Genomic DNA, 8,162 nt, shown 5'->3' on the forward strand with positions numbered 1-8,162 from the left:
ATTAGGGACATGTGAGGTGCCCCAGTGTCCTGCTTAAATTGCCCAAGTCAGTAGGAATGCACAATGGACATAAATGGATGCTGGTGATCAGACTTGATTCTTACGTCACCTGTCAGAGTCGTATCTAGACGTGTCAGGGGTCGCATATCACTCCAACGGTACACGCCTCACACCATTACAGAGCCTCAAACCGCTTCAACAGTCCCCTGCTAACATGCAGGCTCCATGGATTCATGAGGTTTTCTCTAACAAAGACACGTCCATCCGCTCGATACTATTTGAAACGAGACTCGTCCGAACAGGTAACACGTTTCCAGTCATCAACAGTCCAATGTTGGTGCTGACGTGCCCAGGCGAGGCGTAATGCTTTGTGTCGTGCAGTCATCAAGGGCACACGAGTCGGCTTTCGGAGCCGAAACATCTATGATGTTTCGTTGAACCGTTCACTCGCTGACAATTGTTGATGGATCAGCAGTGAAATCTGCAGCAATTTGCGGAAGGGTTGCACTTCTGTCACGTTGAAAGATTCTGTTCAATCGTCATTGGTACCGTTCTTACAGGATCTTTTTCTGGCCGCAACGAAGTCGGAGATTTGTTGTTTTACCGGATTCCTGATTTTCACGATACACTCGTGAAATGGTATTACAGGAAAATCCCCACTTCATTGCTACCTCGGAGGTGCTGTGTCCCATCGCTCGTGCGCTGACTATAACAGCACGTTCAAACTCACTTAAATCTTGATAACCTTCCATTGTAGGAACAGTAACCGATCTGTCAACTGCGGCAGACACTTGTTGTCTTATATAGGTGTTGCCGACCGCAGTGTCTTATTCTGCCTGTCTAGATATCTTTGTATTTGAATAAGAAATCCTATACCAGTTTTTTTTTGCGGTTCAGTGTATGTTCAACTAGTCACCAAGTAATATTCATTTATGATTCTTGTAAATCTGCTGGCAGTAACGTCTGCTTTATAGGGTTATTTCTTCGACGAATTGTAGCACGAATGCAGAGTTTCACAGAGAATTCGTTGGTTGGTAGAACTATCTCTGTATTTTAAAGTAGCTTTTATTCACTTATTATTGTATTCCAAGCTCCGTATATTACGTCCAAGACAATACATAAGTCGTACGTCAGTTGGCGAGCACCACAGGGAAACGCCAGTTATAACTGGGTCAATGTTTGGCGAACTCCGGTTTCCTGACGTGGGGGGCCGTTCAACGCTCTCTAACTATTTCAGTTCTTGGCATGCATCAGTGACTAACAGACGGCGCAATAATGGACGGTGGCATGACGGACGAATGTGGTACCTTGGCGTAAACGGACAGGCCATTATAATTGTACAAACAACTTGACATCAGCTATCTTCCGATCGGTGGAAGATCGTTACAGGAAAAACTACTTAGCATTTACCATTTCTGGCGCCATTCATAGCTCAAGCGTTACAGATTTCCCCAGCTTTTAGTCGTGCGTTCATACAAAACGACGCTGCACAATGATGTACTGCCGTTCGGAAGGAAGCCATCCAATTTAGGTTCACCCTGGTCTCCTGAAATCGCTTAATGCGAATGCCGACATGATTCATTTGAACCACAGCCCATTTCCTGCATATTTTCATGCTAATACGAGGCTGTACTCCGTCTTCAATGACGTCTTCGTCGAAGGGCGTTAGAACATAGTGATGCTTCAGGTTTCCCTGCTTCATGGATCCTGCATTAATGAAGCGGCCAAATTGGCATAGCGGGAAGGATACTGAACAACGACCCTGGAGATCCCGGGTTCCATCCCGGATAGGGGCGGAGACTTCTCCTCGTTTTAGTTCCTCCAGGATGGCTCCAGGTTCTATCAGCCTGCTATGAAATGAGTACTGAGTAAAAAGCGACCAAGGAAGTGGAGCCGCCCCTCCTAGTCCGCGGCGAAAACAGCTGCATTCTAACTGCAGTCATACCAGTAGTTCGATCATGATGCTTCCAAGATTCTCGGGTGTATTGCTGGATGAAGTCATCGAAGATACACGATATCATGGGGGTACTGGTGATGGTGTGGCGGTCGTTCGCTGAAATGTCGTGTACCTTCGACGATTGCATCCGGCAATACACCCGAGAACCTTGGAAGCATCATCTACGCCCGGAAAACCTCAGATCGTATGGTTCGATCACGAGTGCAGAAAGACCTTACTTTTACTTGAAGTAAACGATTTCGTAGGTTGCCTTGTGAGAACACGTGAGTTCACTCTTGTAGAATACACGCTATCTATGATTAGATTCAAACCGACGAATTCACTGTGCTTTTGAATGTGAAATTTCCAGATTTTTGGGTCGAGAAGAGGGCTAGCAGCCGTCAACACCTTGTTAATATCAGATCTGTTCTGCAGAGTTCACACCACAGTAGGAAATGAAGAGGTGCCGTGAAATAATATAAATGGGTGGGTGCTCAGCATGGAGCAGCGTGGTACTGTACAACCAAACTGATGATTTCGACGTTGGGGCAGGGTGCAGGAACAGACAGATAAATAGCAAACACGATCCTCCACCCTGCTGAAGTATATAAAACTACGCCTTCAGGACAGGAATGAAGGCAGCCTGTCCATTGCTGGACTAATGAATGCCGGTTTGAAATAAGAGGCAAAGCATCTTTCAGCCCTTACAGCGTGATACAACTACGGAGGGCAAGAAGAGGTCGTAGCAAAAGTTACTGAACTCAATTAATCCACTGAACCAACGAATGCATGGGAAGCTTCACTGACGGAGAAACACCTAAAGTAATTAATGTAATGTAATGAGATTTCTGGATTATTTTTTTTAGGTAACATATTTAAGAGATTAACATTATAGGATCACAGGTTAATGTAAGCACGGCATAAGCCCCTGACAATATGAAATGCTGGTATATTCATACCCGGTTAACCACCAGTATGTTGAATCAAGCATGCAAACGTACATGAATTGTGTTGTACAGGTGCCAGACATCAGTTAATGGGATCGAGCTCCATGGTGGTTACACTTAGCCGATCAACGCAGGGATGGTTAAAGATGTTTGTGGATGTCGCTGCAGTTGTCGCCCGATGATGTTCCATATGTACAGGGATTGAAGACAGAGCTGGTGGCTGAGTAGGCCAAGGCAACATGTCGACACTCTGTAGAGCACGTTGTGTTGCAACCGTGGTATGTGGGCGAGCGTTATCCTGTTGTAAGAAAACCGCCTGGAATGCTGTTCATGAATGGCAGCTCAACAGATTGAATCATGAGATTGATGTACAAATTTGCCGTCAGGGTGCGTGGGATAACCACGAGAGTTTCCTACTGTCATCGAAATCGCCTTCTAACCAACAGACGGTCATCACAGGCACCGAGGCAGAATCAGATGTCATCAGAAAACACAACAGCCCTCCACAGCCCTCCACCCTGCCCTCCAAAGAGCTCTCTGGACTCGCATTCGGAAGGACGACGGTCCAAACCCGCGTCCGGCCTTCCTGGTTTAGGTTTTCTCCTCCCTCCAAAGAGCTCTCGCTTGACGCCACTGAAGTCGAAAATGGCGGTGGTTTGGGGTTAGTGGAATGCATGCTACAGGGCATTTTGATCGGAACTGTCGTTGAAGTAACCCAGTTCCTTGTGTCTCAGTGGTGCCACATGCTGTTCAAATGCTCCTTTAGATGCAGTACTATGCACGAGAGCCATACACCGAACACGATGGTCTTCCCTCCCGCTAGAGCCACATGGCTGTCCGAAGCCCGATATTCTTGCGACCAAACATTCCTGCGATCACTGCAGCCAGCATTCAGGTACAATGGCTACATTTCTGAAAAGTCTTTCTGCAAATCGTAGAAGGAAAATAGGGCTTCTCGTAGCCTGGTGCTCAAGCAGGCCAATTCAACATGTTGACTCTTTCTGGAACATTTGTGTTACAGCAGTGGTATGTGGGCGAGCGCTATCCTGTTGGAAGACACTCCCTGCAGTGCTGTTCATGAACACTCAGTGATGTTGTCTTTGTTGCCTTAAAGGCATCAACTCAACACGTACAATCTCAAACTTAACTAACACTATCGACCGTTACAGTGTGTATTTATAGCAAACATGATTTACATCCTCATAGTGGCGCTACCAGTGTCACTATTATTCTAGTGCTTACACTACAATTGTCCGCCCTATTCTAGAGTATTGCCATGGGGTATGGGATTCGAATCAGGTGGGATTGATGGAAGGTATTGAAAAAAAAAGAAGGGCAGCTCGTTTTGTATTATCGCGAAACAGGGGAGATAGTGCCACAGACATGATACGTGAATTGGAGTGGCAATCATTAAAACAAAGGCGTTTTCCGTTGCGACGGTATCTTCTCATGAAATTTCAATCGCCAGTTTTCTCCTCCGACTGCGAAACCATTTTGTTGGCACCCACCGATATGGGGAGAAATGATCATCACGACAAAATAAGAGAAATCAGGGCTCGCACACAAAAATTTAAGTGCTCGTTCTTCCCGCGTGCCGTTCGAGAGTGGAACGGTAGAGAGACAGTTTGAAGGTGGTTCATTGAACCCTCTTCCAGGCATATAATTGGGAGTAGCTGAGTAATCACGTAGATGTAGATGACACAGATGTATATTAAAATAGAAATAACCTTGCAGATGTCGACCCACGCCTATTGTCTTCATTTTATGCCGCCCAACCCGTTCTTGTTACTGTGATTTCTTTTATTAGTGTAATAGAAGGATACAGGTGAGGTGTCACATAATTTTTCAAATGGGTTTTTCTAGGCCGGTATAGAAAACATTGTCCATAGAATGACGGAAAAAAATCGCTTGAGTATTTGACGACCTTAAAATCCGGGTCTTTGTCGCCGTCGAGTGCTGAGAGGGTAGATTGCGATTTGGACTATCAATGAAGATTACAGCTACCTCTTCTGTGTCGGAGCTGCATTGGGTATTGTCTCTGGCTCCTGACACTTTCCCAGGCAGCAGCAGTTATCAAAATGCTGATGCATATCAGAAATGTTAAGAAAATTCTTCCCGACCTTTAAATTTGTGAGGGGGGCAAGCAAGTTTCCCGAATCATGGAAGTAAGCTGCGTGAATACTTCTCGTCAACCTTAACGTCGTCGTAAGATAAATGACAGTCTGCTATAAGGGATTTAGTTTGATAAATGAAAGACGCAAGTTTGCTTCTGCTCTACAATATTACTTTTATTGTGTTAACCGGTGTTCGGCTTACAAGGTCCTCTTAATACACTTACTGACTATCGTCGCCAAAGAAGTTACACTGTTTGTAAACGACATTGGAAAAGAAGTTATACATCTACATTGAAGCAGAAATGTACAGTAAAGAACTTCTCTGACAATTTGGTGGTAATTTAGTGTAAAAACTAAAAAAGTTGAAAAGTAGACAAATAAAAAGGGAGTAAACAGAACAAACTTTAATACAAAAGTCAACAGTAAACCTAAATAACAGTTTATATTAATAAACAAAACCAATAAAATAAAATTAGTACTTTACAAGGCTACTTTAGGAGGTATAAAACATTGAGAGTGACACACATACCTACTGAAAGAAATATTTATCAATGTAACTACAGAATATATGAAGAACATAAGCAATATCAATAAGATAAACAGTAATGAATAAATTCAGGAAAGTGGAGGAGTGTGAGGCAACATACATTAAATGCCATCACTGAGACTGTTATGGTACTGTATTTTAAAAAGTAAAAAGTTGATCAATATACAAATATAAAAGAAGCAAGCAGGGAAAACATGAATACTATACTAAAAACTGTGTCTCTGTAACAGTTTGCATCAAATAGCTGAATCAAGTAAAATAAAAGCAGTATTTGATGACACATCTTCAAGAAGTGTTAAACATGGAAAGTAACACAAGTTCCACTTAAAAGAAAGACGTAACAATTGTAATTACAGGCTATATGGATTACACAGGCAATTTCAATAAAATAAAAGAACTCAATGATTACAGGAAAAAGGGGGAAAGGAGGAATATGAAAGAATGGGCGGTGTGGGAAGTAATGAAAAGTAGAGAAGATTATGTGAAGTTCAGGAGAGTGGAAATATCAAGTGTGTCTGGTCATTCAAGATCATATCTGGACAGTGAGCTAGATACTTGTTAATTTCCAGGGCTTCCAGCAGATGGAGTTTTTCCTTTGTTTGCTAAGTGAAGGGCGTGGGATTCTAGCTCTTAGCTATGGCTCTCAATCAGTACATGCTCAGTAAATTTTCAAATTCAGCACCACAACACTCTCGATGATGGCATTTCTGTATGTTCCCTCACACACCTCCATTTTCCTGCATTTATTCATTTCTGTTTGTCTTATTCATATTGCTTAAGTTATTCATATATTCGGTAGTTATGCTGATGATTCTTTCTTTTAATTACTTTGTGTATCACTCTCCGCTTTACGCCCCCTGACGTAGCCTTGTCTAATTTTATTTTATTTTCTTGATTTAATTTATTAATATAAACTGTTATGTAGGTTTGCGGTTCCCGCTTTGTGTTAAAATTTTTCCTAATTACTCGCTTTACATTAATTTACTGTTCGACTTTTTACTTTTTACATTGCATTACCATTACAGTGTCAAAGATGTTATTTACTGTTCGTTTCTGCTTCAATCTAGATGTGTAGCTTCTTCTCCAAATTCGATCGTAAACATTGTAACTTCCTTGGCGACAACGTCGGTAAATAGTCTGAAGTCGGCCTTGTAAGCCGAAAACCGGTTAGCACGATAAAAGGAACTCTGCAGAACAAAAACAAACTTATGCTTTTCATTTATTGTAATGTTGTTCTACCAAGAACCGACGGAAGATTCAGTTAATGGAATTATTTTGGCTACAGGGGCTCTAGAGAGAGCATGTCGTCGATACTGGGAATTCTTGATGGTGTGACAAACATACAAAATATGATCGGTTCCTACGGTATACCGTTCCACGAACCGCGGATGAACTGGACTCCCTGCAACTAAGGCTAAATTCTAAAAGAGAAAACGGAAAGGAGGGGGTAAGCAGGGTAAAAGGGTTATTATACCAGTGCGAAAACATTTTATTTACATTCGCAGACACCTCTTCTTCGAAATAATGGAAACATTGTTTACAAGAAGAGGTCCTGTTCCAAAACAAGGATATTTAAAGTAGAGCAAGCAGTTCTGTCTCTTTCCGTCGGTCCTATTATGCAGTTGATACTAGAAAAGAAAACATGGAGGAAGTAGTTTTTCTGAGGCGTGGTGATCTAAACCTTCTGCTTGCTGTAAATGTATTATTGAATAAGTTGACAGCGACCGATTTACACTGCAGCTTGGTTGAGTTTGAACGTGACTGGCCACACCCGAGAGTGATAATCGGCGAGAATACGTTGGGCTCTCCAGATAAAGTTAATGAACTGCTGTAAACAGAACTGATCCGGGATTACAGGTTCCGCATTTTGCTGGTATACAGCGAGCCATAAACAGCTCCACAACCGCTGTTTTCGTCACGCGTTAATCACACGCCGCGTTTTACGCAGGCTTTAAAAAGACCAGAAAGCGGAGCCGCAACGTCCGTAACATCCTACAGCACAAACGACATTTCTAAAAAGTAGTATTCCTTCCGTAGCACAAGAAAATCTCATTTCATATGTTTGCGTTTATTCTTTTATTTTTCTTCTACTTATTCTCTTTATCAACCTAGCAATGTGTAACGACGCCTCTCCCTTTAAATTCATTTTCTATATTCCCAAATTCTTAACGCATTTCAGTAAATAACAGACTATGTGTGTGATTAATTTGTCTTGCCTATATATGTAACACTAAAATCTTTAGTTGTAAAATCATCTACTTTTTTCCAGTTCCAACAGCTAATCTTTTTGGCAAATGATCAAAACGGTAGCTCAAAGGCAGTAGCTCTTTCTAGAAAACTGCTGTATTGTGGCACACATTCGTCAGACTTTTGAATGATAAATATTCGCAGAAAATGAATCAAAAAGCGTACGTGAAAGTCTCGCTTTAGTATACACTACGAAAATTTAACGATTTGGTTCTTGGTGTTTAGAGACGTGACAAAATGGCTTCCAATTGAAGGCAGTATTTAGTCCAGTTATAAGACTTCCGTCCGCTACTGCTATTCCATAACCTTAAAGTTGGAGGCGGGTCGTGAAGTAAAACTATCTTGTTAAAGCAATTATGGTCTAAAGCAAC

Source organism: Schistocerca cancellata, chromosome 6 (genome assembly GCF_023864275.1).
Source record: "Schistocerca cancellata isolate TAMUIC-IGC-003103 chromosome 6, iqSchCanc2.1, whole genome shotgun sequence".
Classification (NCBI taxonomy): domain Eukaryota; kingdom Metazoa; phylum Arthropoda; class Insecta; order Orthoptera; family Acrididae; genus Schistocerca; species Schistocerca cancellata.